Raw genomic sequence first — 21,605 nt, 5'->3', positions numbered from 1 at the left:
AGTGATCACAGTATGGTTGAATTTGTAATACAGATTGAGGGTGAGGAAGTAGTGTCTCAAACGAGCGTACTATGATTAAACAAAGGGGACCAGAGTGGGATGAGGGCAGAGTTGGCTAAAGTAGACTGGAAACACAGACTAAACGGTGGCACAATTGAGGAACAGTGGAGGACTTTTAAGGAGCTCTTTCATAGTGCTCAACAAAAATATATTCCAGTGAAAAAGAAGGGCGGTAGGACAAGGGATAACCAGCCGTGGATAACCAAGGAAATAAAGGAGAGTATCAAATTAAAAACCAATGCGTATAAGGTGGCCAAGGTTAGTGGGAAACTAGAAGATTGGGAAAATTTTAAACGACAGCAAAGAATGATTAAGAAAGTAATAAAGAAAGGAAAGATAGATTACAAAAGTAAACTTGCGCAAAACATAAAAACAGATAGTAAAAGCTTTTATAGATATATAAAACGGAAAAGAGTGACTAAAGTAAATGTTGGTCCCTTAGAAGATGAGAAGGGGGATTTAATAATGGGAAATGTGGAAATGGCTGAGACCTTAAACAATTATTTTGCTTCGGTCTTCACAGTGGAAGACACAAAAACCATGCCAAAAATTGCTGGTCACGGGAATGTGGGAAGGGAGGACCTTGAGATAATCACTATCACTAGGGGGGTAGTGCTGGACAGGCTAATGGGACTCAAGGTAGACAAGTCCCCTGGTCCTGATGAAATGCATCCCAGGGTAATAAAAGAGATGGCGGAAGTTATAGCAGATGCATTCGTTATTATCTACCAAAATTCTCTGGACTCTGGGGAGGTACCAGCGGATTGGAAAGCAGCTAATGTAACACCTCTGTTTAAAAAAAGGGGGCAGACAAAAGGCAGGTAACTATAGGCTGGTTAGTTTAACATCTGTAGTGGGGAAAATGCTTGAAGCTATCATTAAGGAAGAAATAGCGGGACATCTAGATAGGAATAGTGCAATCAAGCAGACGCAACATGGATTCATGAAGGGGAAATCATGTTTAACTAATTTACTGGAATTCTTTGAGGATATAACGAGCTTGGTAGATAGAGGTGTACCGATGGATGTGGTGTATTTAGAGTTCCAAAAGGCATTCGATAAGGTGCCACACAAAAGGTTACTGCAGAAGATAAAGGTACATGGAGTCAGAGGAAATGTATTAGCATGGATCGAGAATTGGCTGGCTAACAGAAAGCAGAGAGTCGGGATGAATGGGTCCTTTTCGGGTTGGAAATCGGTGGTTAGTGGTGTGCCACAGGGATCAGTGCTGGGACCACAACTATTTACAATATACATAGATGACCTGGAAGAGGGGATAGAGTGTGGTGTAACAAAATTTGCAGATGACACAAAGATTAGTGGGAAAGCGGGTTGTGTAGAGGACACAGAGAGGCTGCAAAGAGATTTGGATAGGTTAAGCGAATGGGCTAAGGTTTGGCAGATGGAATACAATGTCAGAAAATGTGAGGTCATCCACCTTGGAAAAAAAAACAGTAAAAGGGAATATTATTTGAATGGGGAGAAATTACAACATGCTGCGGTGCAGAGGGACCTGGGGGTCCTTGTGCATGAATCCCAAAAAGTTAGTTTGCAGGTGCAGCAGGTAATCAGGAAGGCGAATGGAATGTTGGCCTTCATTGCAAGAGGGATGGAGTACAAAAGCAGGGAGGTCCTGCTGCAACTGTACAGGGTATTGGTGAGGCCGCACCTGGAGTACTGCGTGCAGTTTTGGTCACCTTACTTAAGAAAGGATAATCTAGCTTTGGAGGGGGTACAGAGACGATTCACTAGGCTGATTCCGGAGATGAGGGGGTTACCTTATGATGATAGATTGAGTAGACTGGGTCTTTACTCGTTGGAGTTCAGAAGGATGGGGGGTGAGCTTATAGAATCATTTAAAAGGGATAGACAAGATAGAGGCAGAGAGGTTGTTTCCACTGGTCGGGGAGACTAGAACTAGGGGGCACAGCATCAAAATACGGGGGAGCCAATTTAAAACCGAGTTGAGAAGGAATTTCTTCTCCCAGAGGGTTGTGAATCTGTGGAATTCTCTGCCCAAGGAAGCAGTTGAGGCTAGCTCATTGAATGTATTCAAATCACAGATAGATAGATTTTTAACCAATAAGGGAATTAAGGGTTACGGGGAGCGGGCGGGTAAGTGGAACTGAGTCCACGGCCAGATCAGCCATGATCTTGTTGAATGGCGGAGAAGGCTCGAGGGTCTAGATGGCCTACTCCTGTTCCTAATTCTTATGTTCTTATGTTCTTATTATCAGAAGCGATCTCTTTCAGTTGAGATGTTAAACCAACACCTCGTTTGGTAGATGTAAAAGATGGCGTGGCAATATCTGAAGAGGAGCAACAAGTTCTCAACAATTGTGCTGGACAACATTTATCTCCTAATATTACCTCCACCTCGCGGACGTCAGTGGTTCAAGAAGATGGCTCACCACCACCTCTTCGAGTGCCATTAGGGATGGGCAATAAATGCAGCCCTTGCCAGCGATGCCCACATCCCATGAATGAATTAAAAAAATACTAACACTGCTAAAAACAGAGTCCCAATTTTGGCCATGACTTGCTCCAATTTATTTGGAGTAAGTTGGTTTTTCTGGCGTAAGTTTAAAAAAACACCATTTTCCCCAATCAACTTGCTCCAGAGTAACTCAGTTCGGTACGATTTTCTTTTAGTTCAGGTTTTTTTTTTCAAAAGGACGCGTTCCCAGCCACTTACGCCAGTTTTGGCCATTTAGGCAATTCTGGCCAGCTAAAAGTTACTCCAAATCCACTTAGGTCAGCGTATGTGGCCAACTCTGAAAAACGTTGCGGGCAGTTAAGAAATTGGCGCAGGTAAGTAAGTAAGGACCTGCATCCAAGCACCAAGCACCAAACATTGCAAATAAAAGTTGAAATAACTCAATAAAAATAAAGAACTCAGGTAAACAATTGAATAACAAATAAATAATTGTAGTACATCCTACCTTGAATTGAACTCGGGAAGGCAGCGGGCCGGCCTGTACGGGAGACCATTCGGCCTGGGAAAGGGGCAGCCGGCAAAGACGCATCGGGAGGCTGAAGGGAAGGGAAGGGGCCGGGGGCGGTGGGCAGAGAGGCTGTGCTGAGCTGGCTGGGCTTGGCAGAAACGCGGCAAAGTATCAGGAGGCTGAAGAGAAGGGTGGGGGGTGGAGGGAGAGGCTGGGCTGTGCTGGCTGGGCAGAAACACGGCAAAGTAACGGCAGCCCGATTCTATTGCATATGCGCGGTCAGTTGAAACTGCAGCTCTCTCACTCACCCACTGACCCGATTCTACTGTGCATGCGCGATCACGGCAATCCCGATCCTACTGCACATGTCCAGCGTCCCAGCACTGTTTCCAGCGCAGGACGCTGGCTCCGCCCACAGGCCCAGCTGACACGCCACGCCAGCAGCTAGAAGACCCGGAACAGCGGCCAAAATCGGCCCGAAGATTTTTGGCGCACTTCCACACGTGGAAAACTGGCGCACCTCTCGTAAGTACACTACAAATCTCTAGTGGCCAAAGTTAAGCCCATTGTTTGAGGGACTTTGTGATGCTAAAATTGGCTATGTTTGCCTACAAAACTACAGTAAATTTACAGTACTACAAAAGTAAGTTATTGGTTGCGAAGCACTTTCAGACATCCTAAGCACAGGAAGGGCTAGAATTTCGATAGGTTTGTGGCCGTTTTTCCGTCATGGTGAAGTGGAAAAAGTAATTTTTGGGGCCCTGAGCGAGTGGCACAAAATTTATAGCCCAGGTGGAAAATTCGGCAGCGGTTTTGTGATGGCGCTAAAAATGATCACCCGCCCATTTATTCAGCTGTTTTTATGACGTCAATTGGTCGCCGGGGCCGGAAAATTCGGCGATATTGCCATTTAACGCCCACCCAACAACATGCCTGAAAAAAATCAAGTCTTAACAGGTCAGATCCAAGGAGCACTTGACAAACGGAGCAGAAGTTCATTGCAAAAGGATTTGGAGGGAAGGCTGCGTTTTGCACAGTGAGCTTTATGTGAGTTTATAGTTCATTTTTAAGGATATTTAAAAGAATGGGGACTATACTATCTCTGCCATTATTCCTGGCTGCTTTTTCTGTGCAGCGTCGAGCTGGAAGAACATAAAAAATAGGAACAGGAGTAGGCCATACAGCCCCTCGAGTCTGCTCCGCCATTCAATAAGATCATGGCTGATCTGATCATGGACTCAGCTCCATTTCACTGCCTGCTCCCCTTAACCCCTTATCCCCTTATCGTTTAAGAAACTGTCTCTTTCTGTCTTAAATTTATTCAATGTCCCAGCTTGCACAGCTCTCTGAGGCAGCGGATTCCACAGATTTACAAACCTCTGAGAGAAGAAATTTCTCCTCATCTCGGTTTTAAATGGGTGACCCCTTATTCTAAGATCATGCCCTCTAGTTCTAGTCTCTCCCATCAGTGGAAACATCCTCGCTGCATCCACCTTGTCAAGCTCCCTCATAATCTTATACGTTTCGATAAGATCATCTCTCATTCTTCTGAATTCTAATGAGTAGAAGCCCAACCTACTCAACCTTTCCTCATAAGTCAACCCCCTCATTCCCGGGATCAGCCCAGTGAACCTTCTCTGAACTGCCTCCGAAGCAAGTATATCCTTTCGTAAATATGGAAACCAAAACTGCACGCAGAAGGCTTATTGATGAACATTTTGAATGTAATCGACGAGCTTGTAGATGTATTGGGAGGAGGCCTTACCCTCGTGTTTACAAGGAACAGTACTCCTACCTGCAGCTGCCTGAGGCATAGTGTGTTAGAAGGCTGTGCTTCCGAAAAGAGGTGGTCACAGAGATATGCCAGCTCATAAAGGCAGACCTACAGCCTACCAGCGGCAACAGGACTGCACTGCCCGTCGAGATGAAGGTGACTGCAGCTCTTGCCTTCTATGCCTCCGGCTCCTTTCAAGCATCAGTAGGGGACATATGCTCTATCCTGCAGCACGCTACACACTGCTGCATTTGCAAGGTGACTACTCCACTGTACGCACGCAGGATGGATTTCATAAACTTCCCAATGGCCAAGGAGGACAGAATGAGAGGGCTATAGGTTTTGGATGAATTGTTGGCTTCCCCAAGGTTCAGGCAGCCATTGGCTTTACGCACATCACCCTGCGAGCACCTTTAGAGGATCCATGTGTGGAGAAGCTCGGGGATTGAAACTCCAGTTTCTGAGTGGCAAGGCTCTTGCTCGGCCTGGCCACTCACGTGGTGTCGGTCTGGGTGGTATGACATTGAGGACTGCGGTGCCAAAGGTTGAGACCATCAATTGCGCATGGGCATAGACAGCCTCGCGGGGTTGCAGCGACAATCTGCGACATGCCCTCCCTCATGTCCGCAGATAGTGCCGCACTGCTTGCGGAATACCACCCAAGACCTCCAGGAGCTGTCTGCTGAGCTGGACGCTCTCCCTGGAAGGCCCCACCATGTCCAGTTGTGCATCCGCCTGTCTATCAGCAGACCAGCTTTGCCGACTCACCCTCCGGAGAGACGGTATACGGGATTCAACCCCGGGAGCGTGTGGCTGCACGCCACTTGTATCTGGGGCCTCAGATGGACAAAAGCCCAAGAATGTGTTTTCCTCAGAAGAACTAGTGGTCACAGCAAAAAGAGATGGTGACTGCATCGCCCCCGCGCCCCCCCACCCCGGAACACTTGATCAGTTTCCTCCTGCTGGGGAGGTTCCTCATTCTCAGCATCATTTTGTCGTCCTCCTCCACCCCCACATGATGGGCTGAGGTGGAGGCTTCCATTGGAGGATATGGTGCCTCCTCACCTGGAAATAGAAAACAACAGACGAGTGGTTAGCAGCAGGGGAGGGGACAAGGTGACATGAGTAAGGTCGCATAACACTGGCACTACTCCATTATATGTAGCCCACAGGCACTACATAACATTGTCCCAACCCTAGCCCACAGACTCTACATTACATTGCCCCAACCCAGCCCGGGGATTTTGCAGGACTTACCCTCCCTTTCGAACAGGGGCTCAGTACCCCCGCAGGTAGTTGGTCTCCCTGAGGCACCAATGAGACCTGCCATTCTTTCCTCGAGGTCCGTTAATGGCGGTGTCTGGCGTGGACCGCCGCCGGTGCGCCGCTGCTCCAGGCGGTTGTGCGACAACTTTCCCTGCAAAAATGACAATGGGAATGCTTACCAGAGGGCCCATCTGCTCTTGTGGCACACACACATAGCCATCAAAGCACTTATACCATACTGTATGCATTTAATACAGTCCTCTGTTTAATGGCCCTGATAGTTGCACGTGGTTCATGAGGAAGACATTGCAGTGTAGAAACATCTTTTAAGATGTCAAAGAGAAATCTTAATAATGTGTAATGATCGTTCATGGCAGATAATGTGCAACACTAAGCCTACCTTTACCAACATGTATCAGATTTACAATTTAAGTAATGAAGGACTGCATCAATAAAAATATTACTTACTCTTGACAACCCTGCAATGGTCATTGAACCTTTTGCAACACTACTTGTGGTCCCTCCTGATGTCGTCCACTGAGGAAACCTCGGACATGCTGGTCCATAGACACCTTAGAACGGCTGGGAGGGGTTTACTTGCACCCCTCCTATTAAACTCCACCCATCTACTCTCCACAGCTGTGATGAGGGCCTCGTTCGCCTCATAACTAAAGTTCTTGGCTCTCTGCCTGTTGAACTCTCCTTGCATCGTGGCTGCTGTGTGGAAAAACTACGCATGCACAGGTGAAACCAGAATCGCGGGAAGAAGAAAATAAATCGAGAAAAAAAAATCTCAAACAAAAACTTTGCACATGTGCAGAAGGTACATTTTTTTTTTAAATATCGCTAAATTTGGCTCCGGCGCATAAATGCTGTTGTGCAACGCTGGATTTACTGCTATGCTACTGCTGGTCACCATTTGGTGAATTTTGTGAGGTCCAGCGATAGCGGTACCCCGGCAGTGGTAAAAAAGCTGCGATTATCGTTTAAAAAAAAACGGCGATATCGCAAATATCCGAATTTCTAGCCCGAAGGATGCTTTATACGTGCAAATCTTGCCTTTTTTGTTTTAAGAAATGTTTCTTTAAAATAAAATATGGCATTTTATTATCTGTACATCCAGAATGAACCAATGAAACAGTGTTTATACACATTAAAAATCTTGCATGTGCTTCCTGTCTGTGTCACTTGACTTCCTTTTTGTAACACACTTCTGTTAATTTTTCCATTATTAATTCCTATGTCCACATTTATAATGAAAAACATCTATGTGAACTTTCTCATCCATCAATGCACAGTTGCAGCGCCTTGCGGAGCATCGTTCTAAATTGTCAATGTCAGCTCGGCCACCATCTTGGATTTTTTTCCACAGTGATTTTATTTTACCTCTGGTAAGTTACTTTTAAACTTCGTTTTAAACTTTTAAAATTGAAGATTTTGATACTCTTGTGTTTCAATTTAATGTAAATTAATGTCTAATTTCCTGCCTGCAGTTTTTCTCGTACTGCTGCCATGCTCTTTCACCCTAGTAACATGATTGCCGAGTAGCATGGGGGTGGGACTGGGGCACTCCTTTCTTCCCACGCACTGCACAATGTTGTTCCCATTGTTTCTCGTAACCTCCTCCTACCTCTTCTCGCTCGGCCGTTGGTCTCTGCCAGCGCTTGCCCATTTTTGGCACCTTCACTGTCCGTCTCTGACCGATCAACCAACCTTTGGCCACCAGTACTGTCCTCTCCGGCTGGACGGCCCTTTCTTGGGCACTGAATGCTCCCTCATTGCAATCACTGCTACTGTGCCTCCCCGATAGGTTGGACCAGTTTTGGTCGCTGGTGCTGTTGCTCCCGACTTCTTGACCCATTCCTAATCGTCGACCTGTGATGAGAATCATCAGTCCCCTAGATCACCCCCAGGCATCTCTCAGAAAGTAGACTTTAAGGGGAGATAAAACCACTCTGGAAATAAAGCAGTATAACTAATGGTGATCAAACGGTTAACTCGCTGTATTACAGTTGCTGACCAAAATTCAGAAGAAAGTATTTAGACCTTGCATTAACAGTACTGTTCAGGGATACTGCAAATAGTTATATGATTTATAGACCTGCAGCACTGGCTCAGCTTCACACAGGAACTGAAGGAGCGGTTTCTGGCACAAAGACTTTGAGATTATACTGATGCACGCATGGTGCGTATTAAATTGAAATCCAGCACTTAATATGAACTGGTTTGTAATCTCTACTGGGACACTATTTGCAGTATCCCTGAACAGTACTGTTAATGCAAGGTCTAAATACTTTCTTCTGAATTTTGGTCAGCAACTGTAACACAGCGAGTTAACCGTTTGATCACCATTAGTTATACTGTTTTATTTCCAGAGTGGTTTTATCTCCCCTTAAAGTCTACTTTCTGAGAGATGCCTGGGGGTGATCATAGGTGTGGCTGCGGGATCGAGTGTCAGATAGTGATGGGACCTCTGACCTAAACACAAAGGGCTGTGAAGTGTCTTAATCACTGTACAACATTCTTTCATTTCTAAAGCTGCCCAGTTAATGCTTTGTATAACTAAAGGCACTGAATCCAGGCAGTGCGAGTGTAAACAATAACAAAGAATCTAACTTTTCCCTAGTATGAAACGATGCATGATCTCCCATTTCTTACCTTCCTGATATGTTGTAACTTTACATAATGAGGATCACTGATCATAGTAATGTCTTAAAAATTACTTTTTTTTTAAAGTAATTTCTCTCCACTGCAGTCCACCTCTATAGCACTGCTGGCTCGCATTTCTGCTCATACTTGATGCAATAAAGGCACTACATCCCCTCCAACTGTTTCTCTTATTTTTCACTGCATGGTCACATTTGGTATATCTCAGGGGTTTCAACTAATCCACACCCTCGCCCACACTGTGCACCACTCTCCCATCACCCCTGTCCTCTCCAAGCAAGTTGACTTCAAAATTCTCATAACCTAAGAAATAGGAGCCAGGAGTAGGCCATTTGGTCCCTCGAGCCTGCTCTGCCATTCATTAAGATCATGGGCTGATCTGATTTTGGCCTCAACTCCACTTTCCTGCTTGCTCCCCATAACCCTTGACTCCTCTATCGTTCAAAAATCTGTCTAGCTCTACCTTAAATATATTCAATGACCCAGCCTCAACAGCTCTCTGGGGTAGAGAATTCCAAAGATTCACGACCCTCTGAGAGAAGAAATTCCTCCTCCATCTCCATTTTAAATGTGCGAACCCTTATTTTGAAACGATGCCACCTAGTTCTAGATTCCCCCACGAGGGGAAACATCCTCTCTGCATCTACCCTCTCCAGCCCCCTCAGAATCTTATATGTTTCAATAAGATCACCTCTCATTCTTCTAAACTCCAATGAGTATAGGCCCAACTTGCTCAACCTTTCTTCAACTCTGGAATCAACCTAGTGAACCTTCTCCGAACTGCCTCCTTAAATCCCTCCTTAAATAAGGAGAGCATAACTATACACAGTACTCTAGATGTGGCCTCACCAATACCCTGTACAGTTGTAACAGGACTTCTCTACTTTAATACTCCCATCTCCTTTGCAATAAAGACCAACATTCCATTTGCCATCCTAATTACTTGCTGTACCTGCATACTAACTTTTGTGTTTCATGTATAAGGACCCCCAGCTCCCTCTGTACCACAGCATTTTGTAGTCTCTTCATTTAAATAATAATTTGCATTATTATTCTTCCTATCAAAGTGGATAACCTCATATTTCCCCACATTATACTCCATCTGCCAAATTTTTGCCCACTCACTTAACCTATCTATATCCATTTGCAGATTCTTTGTGTCCTCCTCACAACTTGCTTTCCCATGGTGCGCAAGTTGGCTGCCGCGTTTCCCACATTACAACAGTGACTGCACTCAAAAAAAGCGCTTTGAAACTTCCGGTGTTTGTGAAAGGCGCGAAATAAATGCAAGTCATCTTCTTCTTCTTCTACTTGTGGGGACGAGCATAACTAGAGACCATCAATATAAGAGAGTCACCAAGAAAACCAATAGGGAATTCAGAAGAAACTTCTTTACCCAAAGAGTGGGGAGAATGTGGAACTTGCTACCACAGGGAGTGGTTGAAGCAAATATAATAGATGCATTTAAGGGGAGGCTAGACAAGCATATGAGGGAGAAGGGAATAGAGGGTTATGCTGATAGATTTAGATGAGGAAAGACAGGACGAGGCTCGAGTGCAGTATAAACGCTGGCATGGACTGGTTGGGCCTGTTTCTGTACCGTATATTATATATAATCCTATGAGTTAGCATATAGTCCTTTTTGTGGGAAGAATGAGAGACTGTCCAATTGGTCTCCATTCCAACTCAGTGAGGATGATGGGAGGAGGAAGAACACGGAGGATACTAGGAGACACTAAAGGAACAATGACAATAGAAGTGCTTTGGTATATTTCAATATAATATCAGAGTGCCTTACAGAAAGAAGTTTATGTTTACAGATAGGCGATATGCATGTATAAAATATGTCTCTGAAATCGCTGGTCAGGGGAAGTGGGTCAGTTTTATTTGTGTCTTTGTTGCTTGGTGACCCATTCAAGATGTGTTTTTTCACTGCCTCAAGCTTACTCCTGAGTTTTAATAACTGACTACTTCAGACGGGGACCCTGAAAAACTTCTCTTTACCTAACCCAGAGGCAGCGGCAAAGTGTAGCAACCCTGTAACAGAGATCAACGAACGCAGCACAAATTGGAACATGTCTTTCTGGACTGTGCCTCTCAACTACTGACTGAGCTATCAGATGATCGGGATATCGCCTTTTAACCAATGATCATCATAGCTAATGTATGATTTGTTTCTGGTCAATGTAACCCCACTATTTAAAAAAGGAGGGAGAGAGAAAACGGGGAACCACAGACCGGTTAGCCTAACAACAGTAGTAGGGAAAATGCCAGAGTCTATTATAAAGGATGTGATAACGGCTCCCTTAGATAATAACAACGGGATTAAACAAAGTCAATATGGATTTATGAAAGGAAAATCATGTTTGACAAATCTACTGGAGTTTTTTGAGGATGTAACTGATAGATAAGGGAGAACCAGTGGATGTAGTGTATTTGGATTTTCAAAAGGCCTTTGATAAAGTCCCTCATAAGAGGTTAGTGTGCAAAATTAAAGCACATAGGATTGGGAGTAATGCATTGGCATGGATTGAAAATTGGGTAACTGACAGGAAACAGAGCGTAGGAATAAACCGGGTCTTTTTCGGGGTGGTGGGCAGTGACTAGTGGGGTACCACAGGGATTCGTGTTTGGGCCCCAGCTATTCACAACATATATAAATGATTTGGATGAGGGAACCAGATGTAATATTTCCAAGTTTGCTGACAACACAAAACTAGGTGGGATTGTGAGTTGTGAGGAGGATGCAAAGACGCTGCAAGGAGATTTAGATCGATTGAGTGAGTGGGCAAACACATGGCAGATGCAGTATAACATGGAAAGTTAACCACTTTGGTAGGAAAAACATAAGGACAAAGTATTATTTAAATGGTGATGGCTTGGGAAGTGTCCATGTACAGAGGGACTTGGGTGTCCTTGTACATCAGTTATTGAAAGCAATAATGCAGGTGTAGCAAGCAGTTAAGAAGGCCTTCATTGCAAGAGGATTTGAGTACATAGAAACATAGAAAATAGGTGCAGGAGTAGGCCATTTGGCCCTTCGAGCTTGCACCGCCATTCAATGAGTTCATGGCTGAACATGCAATTTCAGTACCCATTCCTGCTTTCTCGCCATACCCCTTGATCCCCCGAGTAGTAAGGACTTCATCTAACTCCTTCTTGAATATATTTAGTGAATTGGCCTCAACAACTTTCTGTGGTAGAGAATTCCACAGCTTCACCACTCTCTGGGTGAAGAAGTTTCTCCTCATCTCGGTCCTAAATGGCTTACCCCTTATCCTTAGACTGTGACCCCTGGTTCTGGACTTCCCCAACATTGGGAACATTCTTCCTGCATCTAACCTGTCTAAACCCGTCAGAATTTTAAATGTTTCTATGAGGTCCCCTCTCATTGTTCTGAACTCCAGTCAATACAAGCCCAGTTGATCCAGTCTTTCTTGATATGTCAGTCCCGCCATCCCGGGAATCAGTCTGGTGAACCTTCGTTGCACTCCCTCAATAGCAAGAACGTCCTTCCTCAAGTTAGGAGACCAAAACTGTACACAATACTCCAGGTGTGGCCTCACCAAGGCCCTGTACAACTGTAGTAACACCTCTCTGCCCCTGTACTCAAATCCCCTCGCTATGAAGGCCAACATGCCATTTGCTTTCTTAACCGCCTGCTGTACCTGCATGCCAACCTTCAATGACTGATGTACCATGACATCTCGTTGCACCTCCCCTTTTCCTCATCTGTCACCATTCAGATAATAGTCTGTCTCTCTGTTTTTACATTTATCCACATTATACTTCATCTGCCATGCGTTTGCTCACTCACCTAACCTATCCAAGTCACTCTGCAGCCTCATAGCATCCTCCTCGCAGCTCACACTGCCACCCAACTTAGTGTCATCCGCAAATTTGGAGATACTACATTTAATCCCCTCGTCTAAATCATTAATGTACAATGTAAACAGCTGGGGCCCCAGCACAGAACCTTGCGGTACCCCACTAGTCACTGCCTGCCATTCTGAAAAGTACCCATTTACTCCTACTCTTTGCTTCCTGTCTGACAACCAGTTCTCAATCCACGTCAGCACACTACCCCCAATCCCATGTGCTTTAACTTTGCACATTAATCTCTTGTGTGGGAACTTGTCGAAAGCCTTCTGAAAGTCCAAATACACCACATCAACTGGTTCTCCCTTGTCCACTCTCCTGGAAACATCCTCAAAAAATTCCAGAAGATTTGTCAAGCATGATTTCCCTTTCACAAATCCATGCTGACTTGGACCTATCATGTCACCTCTTTCCAAATGCGCTGCTATGACATCCTTAATAATTGATTCCATCATTTTACCCACTACCGATGTCAGGCTGACCGGTCTATAATTCCCTGTACAGGAGCAAGGATGTCTTACTACAGTTGTACAGGGCCTTGGTGAGACCACACCTGGAGTATTGTGTGCAGTTTTGGTCTCCTTACCTAAGAAAGGATATACTTGCCATAGAGGGACTGCAGTGAAGGTTCACCAGACTAATTCCTGGGATGGCAGGACTGTCGTATGAGGAGAGATTGGGTCGACTAGGCCTGTATTCACTAGAGTTTAGAAGAATGAGAGGGGATCTCATTGAAACGTATAAAATTCTGACTGGGTTGGATAGACTGGATGCAGGGAGGATGTTTCCCCTGGCTCGGAAGTCTAGAACAAGGGGTCACAGTCTCACGATAAGGGGTAGGAAATTTAGGATAGAGATGAGGAGAAATTTTTATCACTCAGAGGGTGGTGAACCTGTGGAATTCTCTACCACTGAATGCTGTGGAAGCGAAGTCACTGAATATATTTAAGAGGGAGATAGATTTCTAACAACAATAGACATCAAGTGGTATGGGGAAAAAGCGGGAATATGGTGTTGAGATAGAGGATCAGCCATGATCTTATTGAATGGCGGTGCAGACTCGAAGGGTCTGCTCTTGTTTTCTATGTTTCTATGCCAAAGATTGCATGTTTTGAATACTGGTGCATTTTATGAATGGATGTGGTTGTTGATCATTGGCGCACTGAAGCACTGTACCATAGAGATTCTTCCAGGTGATACTCGCACTCTGAGAGCCCTAGAATTTGACCATCAGAGGGAGGCACTGCCAGAGGCAGAGCATCACCCCACACTGGGCGTGAGTGGGCGAAGAGTGGGGAAAGTTAAGGAAGAATTATCAGAGCCATTGCACACACCTCCCACTCACAGGGCCCAAGTTTCAGGCCGCACCTAAAACAGCGCAGCCCGGATCTGGCCGCCTGTTTTACGCGCCACAAAGTGTGCCAAAAAAAACCACCTATTCTCCGGCTCCCTGCAGGTCCTCTGGAGCTGGGCACAGCGCAGCACGAGCTGTGGGGGGGCGGAGCCAGGTCCCTGCGCTGAAAACAGTGCCGGGTCCTCTGCACATGCGCGCTACAGTGGGCGCGCATGTGCAGTAGCTCCAGGCGCCCAAAACTGGGGCCCGAACCACGCAGCCCCTAGACCTGGCCGAATGGCCTCACTGGGGCTGCGAGGATAAGGCTCATCTCCCACCCGACCCGACTTGACTCCCGCTCCCTGGACCGGTCCGGACCCGACCCGACCACCGCTCTCTCCCCGCCCCGACGACCCGACCTCTGCTCCCCCCCCCACCCCCGGCGACCCGACCTCCGCTCCCCCCCCCCCACTGACTCGACCCGACCTCCGCGGCCCCCCCCCCCCCCCCGAGACCTCCGCAATTCTCTCACCTCTCCCCCCCCCGAACTCCGCGACTCTCACCTCCCCACCCCCCCCCGCACCTCCGCGACTCTCCCCCATCCCCGAATCTCTCTCCCACCGCCCCCCCGACCTCAGCGACTCTCTTCCCCCTTCGTCCCCCCTCCCCCGGACCTCCGCGACTCTCCCACCCCCGACCTCCGCGACTCTCTCCCGACCTCCGCGACTCTCTCCCCACCCCCGACCTCCGCGACTCTCCCACCCCCGACCTCTGCGACTCTCCCACCCCCGACTCTCTCTTTCCCCCCCCCGACCTCCGCAACTCTCTCCCACCCCCGACTTCCGCGACTCTCCCACCCCCGACTCTCTCTTCCCCCACCCCCGACCTCCGAGACTCTCTCCCCCCCCACCCGACCTCTGCGACTCTCCCACCCCCGACTCTCTCTCTTCCCCCCCCCCCCAACCTTCGCGACTGTCTTTCCCTTCCCCCCCTCCCCCGGACCTCCGCGACTCTCCCACCCCCGACCTCCGCGGCTCTCCGACCTCCGACTCTCTCCCCACCCCCAACCCGACCTCCTCTCCCCACCCCCGACCTCCGCGACTCTCTCCCCACCTCCGACTCCGCAACTCTCTCCCCACCCCCGACCTCTGCGACTCTCTCCCCACCCCCGACCTCCGGGCCCTCCCCCGACCTCCGTGACACACCACCCCAACCTCCGCGACTCTCTTCCCCCCCCCCGGACTTCCTTCTCTCTCTCCCTCCCCTCTCCTCCCTCCCTCCCTCCTCTCTCCTCCCTCCCTCCTCTCTCTTCCCCTCCCTCCTCTTTCCCTCCCTCCCGCCCGCCTCTCTCCTGCCCTCCTCTCTCCTTCCCTCCCTCCCTCCTCTCTCCTTCCCTCTCTCCTTCCCTCCCTCCTCTCTCCTTCCCTCCCTCCCTCCTCTCTCCTTCCCTCCCTCTCTCCCTCCCCTTTCCCCCCCTCCCCCCCACCTCCCCTCCTCCCACCCACCCCTCTACCTCCCTCCTCCACCCCCCTTCTCCCCCTCCCCTCGCTGTCAGAAACACAGACACTGACAGACAGAGAGTGAGAGACACACACACACAGACAGACAGAGAGATAGAAACACTGACAGAGACACATTTGGGGGGGGGGGGGGCTGTCCCAGCACACTGTTGGAGGACTCCCAGTGCTGCAGTCGGTAAATAGAAAATGTTTTATTTATTGATTTTATTAATTTTTTTTGATTGATTTATTGATGTATTTATAATTTATTATTGATGATGGCTCTTTATTTGTAAAACCGAAGTGTTTAATGTTTGTAAACTTTCCTTTAAACCCCCCCCCCTCCCATTCCCTACGCTTGATTTGTAACCTACGCCTGATTTTTTAAGTGTAGACAAGGTTTTTCTGAGCGTACAAAAATCTTCACTTACTCCATTCTAAGTTAGTTTGGAGTTAGTTTTCACTGCCTAAACTTTCAAACCGGGCATAAGTGGCCGGACACGCCCCCTTTTGAAAAAAAAAATCTGTTCCAAACTGAAACTGTTCTAACTGACTAGAACCGGAGCAAACTAAATGCCGAGAATTGCAATTTCTAAGATACTCCATTCTAAACCAGTTGCTCCAAAAACACAGGAGCAACTCAGGCCGAAATTTGGCCCCACTGTACCTGGGATTAGATCACTTAGGTGTACTACTGGCCTTGGGAATGATGCATGAACCAGGGAAGAACTGAAGAGAGGGAACTGAATCAATCCTGAACTATTCATTAGAGTAAGGGTTAAAAAGACATTTTACAACAATAGAGTCAATATCAGAGAGAAATCTTGCATGACAGATATGTTCAGTTAAGAGCCCCCTGCCTGTGCCCTTGATTAGGATTACCGAAGATAAGGCACATTAATAATTAATGATGGTCAAAAGGATGGGTGATTTCTAAACAGATGAGCAATCTGAAAACTCATTCTGGTTGACAACTGAAGACCCAAAATTAATTGGGACAGATTAATGAACCGTTGTCGCATTGTATTCTGAAGATCATTGACGGAGACTGTGGGCTTTGGCCTGTAAATCTGTGAGGTACAGCTCTTAACCTCATTTTCCTGACCTTTCCCATGTTCAAGATCACTTTGCAGAACACAGGTCGCTGCTGCTGTAAGCTTTCATAAACGTGTATTTCTTTTCAAATATGTCTGTCTCCACCCAATTTTTTTTGATCACTTTGTTTAATATCGCACTTGAGTAATAAGTTTGCCGTTTATTAATTTCTTCATATTTCACTGATTTTTTATTTAATGCTACTCACTGCACCAACAATTTCAAGAGGGCAATTTGGTGGGCAATTAAAATGCCCCGGGTTATTTAACCAATGGAAAGCTGTTGACTGTGATTATCAATCAGGCTTCTGGATGGGCAGGTAACCCATAAGAACATAAGAACATAAGAATTAGGAACAGGAGTAGGCCATCTAGCTCCTCGAGCCTGCTCCGCCATTCAATAAGATCATGGCTGATCTGGCCGTGGACTCAGCTCCACTTACCCGCCCGCTCCCCGTAACCCTTAATTCCCTTATTGGTTAAAAATCTATCTATCTGTGACTTGAATACATTCAATGAGCTAGCCTCAACTGCTTCCTTGGGCAGAGAATTCCACAGATTCACAACCCTCTGGGAGAAGAAATTCCTTCTCAACTCGGTTTTAAATTGGCTCCCCCGTATTCTGAGACTGTGCCCCCTAGTTCTAGTCTGCCCGACCAGTGAAAACAACCTCTCCGCCTCGATCTTGTCTATCCCTTTCATTATTTTAAATGTTTCTATAAGATCACCCCTCATCCTTCTGAACTCCAACGAGTAAAGAACCAGTCTACTCAATCTATCATCATAAGGTAACCCCCTCATCTCCGGAATCAGCCTAGTGAATCGTCTCTGTACCCCATCCAAAGCCAGTATATCCTTCCTTAAGTAAGGTGACCAAAACTGCACGCAGTACTCCAATACCCTATACAGTTGCAGCAGGACCTCCCTGCTTTTGTACTCCATCCCTCTCGCAATGAAGGCCAACATTCCATTCGCCTTCCTGATTACCTGCTGCACCTGCAAACTAACTTTTTGGGATTCACCCGCCCCACCAAAAGCTGGTGGGGTCTTTCTTTAAATATGCAGATAGGGGTCCGATGATGTCACTGGATCCCGACTGCAATTTTAACTCGCGCCTGAACGCCAGTGGAAATGAAAATTGGGAGAGGCGTTTAACTGGTGGTTTAAGCCGATATTGTGCATTTTACACTATTGCCCAACGTCAAACTTGCTCCCAGTTACTCTCCGATTGAATGCTAGGGGCTAAGGTGGGTTAAGCAGAGAGAACATTTCTTCTGTGCATGATCGTAAGCATGTTTATAAAGAGTGCGGTAACAGTTTTATTACACGTGGTGCATGGAGAAAATCTTTGTCTGTGCTCTCTGAATATGGCGGTTCCTCATAGAATTAATAACCGTAAACAGAACAAGACAACAATTACACTGAACTGAGTAAATGGTAATATAGGGCCAGGTGTTGTAAAGCAAATTGCATCAGAAATTCTTCTTGACCATCAAGATAAAATGCATTGCTGCGAAATGCCATAAAAATTACAAACTGTGTAGCACTAATTAGAAGTATATTGATCCGACCACACTTACTCTGTTAATATTACTAGTTCCCCCCGTGTCTGTAATGTATTTGCTTCATGTGTTCTTTGCTTAAGAATTCAGAGTAACACATTGCTATGAAGAACTAGTTGGTTTTGTTAACAAAGGTTTAACAATCACACTACACGTTACTAGTTCATCCACTAGGCTCACAACTGCATACCTCATCGTGGATGATTTAGACTTAATTGACTGGGGTTTTATTGAGTCTTGTGGCTAAGCCACTCACAATGCAACAGCTCTACAAACCTGCGAGCATACTCAAAGGTGCACACATTACAGTGTTCAATAAACTTTCTGAAAGAAATCGCCAGTATGTAGCCTGCAGTTCCTATCTTTTCTGTCCAGTTGCTGTAGAGATTAAAACAACATTATTAATCCTGAAATAAAAACAGGAAAATGCTGGAAATACAGAGCAGGCCTGTCAGCACCTGAAAGGGAAGAGGATAGGTTGATATTTGGGTTTGAGATGTCCCAAAAAGGTGTGCACCTAGAAAGTTAACAAGGTAGGTCTTACTGGTCCTGCACCCAGGTGCAATGAGAGGCGTTGGCACAGCGATTACAGGAAAATCGGACTGGGAGAAGTGCACGCCAGTAAAGCAGGGACCCGATTCTTTGTCTATTTGCAGGAGCACAATAGCTAAACAAACAATTGCCAATGGGAGACCAGGGAGAGGAGTGGACAATGAGAAGCCCAACATTAGCGGAACAGAGGCTGTAGTCACAGAAGAGATCATTATGATCGAGTAGTTCAAGGCCGTGGAGAGACTTGGAAGCAAGAATGAGTATTTTGAAGTCAACCCAGAAATTACAGTCGGAGGCTTCCCGCGGCAGATGCCTCCGACCTCAAAAATTTCTACGAATTTACCTGGTGGTCCCAGAGGTGCGGAGACTTGTGGTCCTGAGCCTTTACACAAAGGCTGACTTAGAGGCCCACGTATCCCAGGCACGTAAGCACTTCGTATGTGTCCCTGGGATCACGTGGGCCAACCCAACCAATCAAAGTAAGGTTATTCCCATTCATACTTGTGGTGAGTTCTGTATATATGGAATCACCATATGTATGAATGGCAATACCCCAAAAATACACAAGCACTTAAAATAAAATAAAAATTAATCACATATTTAAAATTAATCAAAATGGAATTTAATTAATTATTTAAAACCAAAATGTAATTTTTGAAAAATAAATTTACATATTTTATAGGGTCTAACAATAAACTTACCTTATTTAATAAGATTTTAAATGTTTAAATTATTGAAAAAAAATTATTTTTCTGTCTTTAAAAGTCTTAACGCTGATTAAAGCAGGCTTTACACCATAAGATTTCAAGGGCATTCTCTGGGCAGAAGTTGGGCAAATAGCTTTGGCCCACGAAGGCCCTTTACCTTCGGATGTCAAGAGAATTTTTGACAGATCGCAAGTTCCGGGTTTAGGCGCATGCACTTCGTATGTGCCCGTAGAGGCCATGAATTCAGGGCCACTGGGATATGGCAAGCCAAGAAAGTGCTGGATGATGAGGGGACATCTGACACCATGTATTGTATAGTCTCTTAAACACTCTTGGCTCAACTTAACACTCTTTATTTGGGAGATCTCAGACAGCCATGTGGCGTTCCTTCACAGACCCTCTCTCTCAATACAGCTCCCTATACCTCCTAGCTAGAGGCCACTATACATTATATCAATACCTTCTAGCTAGAGGGCGTGATACATTATCTCGTTACAAATACCACAAGATAATTTTGGATAAGGGAAGTCATTCCAGATATCCGTCCTAAATTTGTGTTTTACTACTTCAAACCCGTATCATCTTTTCCTTTTCTCTCAATTTAGTTTGAAGTAATTTTGAAGCAAAGGTTATGAATCTTTGAATTTTCTTTTCGAGAGGACTATGCGTGCTATGCTCATTCATTGATTATATTCAAGGCTGAGATAGATAGATTTTTGGACACTGAGGGAATCAAGGGTTATGGGGATCGGATGGAAAAGTGGGATTGAGGTCGAAGATCATCCAAGATGTTATTGAATGGCAGCGCAGGCTTGAGGAGCTATTTGGCCTATTTCTTACGTTCTTATGTTCTAGATTTACCTTTTTTTGTACTGGTTACTATATTATATACCTCAATAAAATTATTTCTCGGACTCTTACCTTTGAGGCTGAGAACTCCAAGTTTCACCAGTTTCTGCTCATAACTCCGACTTCTGACACTATTCCTTCTGATATGTCATGAAATGTTTCTGAAAGCTGTTTCTAAAAAATAACTATAGTAAAATAGTGTTGATGTTGCTCGGATTTCCTGCCCTAAATCCTTCTGCCTCTCCACGTCCTCCTCCTTTAGAACCTTCCTTAAAACCCACCTCTTTTGACCAATCTTTGGGTCACTCTTCCTCATTACTTCCCCTTTGTCTTGGCAACCATTTTTGTCTGCTTATACCTCTGTGATGTGCTTTGGGACACTTCTACATTAATGGCACTATATAAATGTAAGTTGTTGATGAAGTATAAATGTTCATTTAAAACTGGAGCAAGAACAGCAATAATTAATATAATTCAAATACTTAATGTAGCATCATAAACACTTTATATTAAATGTATATAAATATGATATTTTACAGTAGGAATACTTAATACAAGATGTGTAATTCTTTTGAAAAAATTATGTTTTGAACAATAAATAAAATAAATTATATCTACATAAGTGACTATTACTAATGCACACATTCATCTTTTATAAAATAAATTGCTTGATATTTAAGCTTAAAACAAGTTTGATCTGATACTCGACCACCTTTGACGGACATAAGATAAGTGTAGTAGCTAAAAACAATTACCAGACAGGGTTCACTTATTGGCCCCAAGTTTCGGCCCGCGCCGAAAACGACGTACCTCCGAACTGGACGCCTGTTCTTCCCGCCTAAAAGTGTGCTAAAAAAAAAACGTCGATATTCTCCGGCTCCTCGGAGCTCGATCTCAGCTTGGCGCGGCATGCACTTCACAGCGGGGGGGCGGAGCCAAACACTCGCGCCGATTCTGTAAGTAGTGGGGGGGCGGGTCCAATTTAAATGAGCCAACGTGGTGCCGCGCGCAGTGTCAAACAAACATTGGCACTCGGCCATTTTTAAAAGGACTCGGCTGCCGGCCAGCCACTGACGTCGCTCCTATCCCATGGCCGAATGGCCTCAGCCCCCTTGAAAAGCTGCGTGCCAGCCACTAAGAGAATGAAGGCCTGCCTGCAGCACAGCAGCTCAGCTCGAAGGCTGCTTGCTGCCGCTGTTGGGGCTGCCGTCGAGACACTGACGCCACACCCCTGCCTGTCTCCAACATGAAAGGCCTGCCTGAAGCACAGCAGCTCGAAGGCTGCTGCTGTTTCACACAGGTAGGAACATGGTTTATTTAATCTTTTCTTTGCTTATAAATTTTTATTCAGGTTGGATTTATTTGTATAATATTTGTATAAGTATAACTAAGGATTGATTGTAGAATTTAATGACTTC

At 45.7% G+C, this 21,605-nt stretch overlaps 1 protein-coding gene across 6 annotated transcripts in view; it reads left to right on the top strand.

Moving 5' to 3' along the window:
* Positions 1-21,605, top strand: part of lypd6 (LY6/PLAUR domain containing 6) — a 404,421-nt gene that overhangs the window by 309,429 nt on the left and 73,387 nt on the right. For 2 of the 6 annotated variants that reach the window (XM_070874412.1, XM_070874418.1), the window contains exon 1: positions 9,937-9,998. The exons of the other annotated variants lie outside the window; for them this stretch is intronic. The gene's annotated coding sequence lies outside the window, so the exon portion shown is untranslated. Of the gene's footprint in view, positions 1-9,936; positions 9,999-21,605 lie in introns of those variants that run through there. 6 annotated transcript variants of the gene reach the window in all.

This window comes from Pristiophorus japonicus, chromosome 3 (assembly GCF_044704955.1).
Source record: "Pristiophorus japonicus isolate sPriJap1 chromosome 3, sPriJap1.hap1, whole genome shotgun sequence".
Taxonomy (NCBI): Eukaryota; Metazoa; Chordata; class Chondrichthyes; family Pristiophoridae; genus Pristiophorus; species Pristiophorus japonicus.
This window is presented reverse-complemented; position numbering and strand designations above follow the sequence as displayed.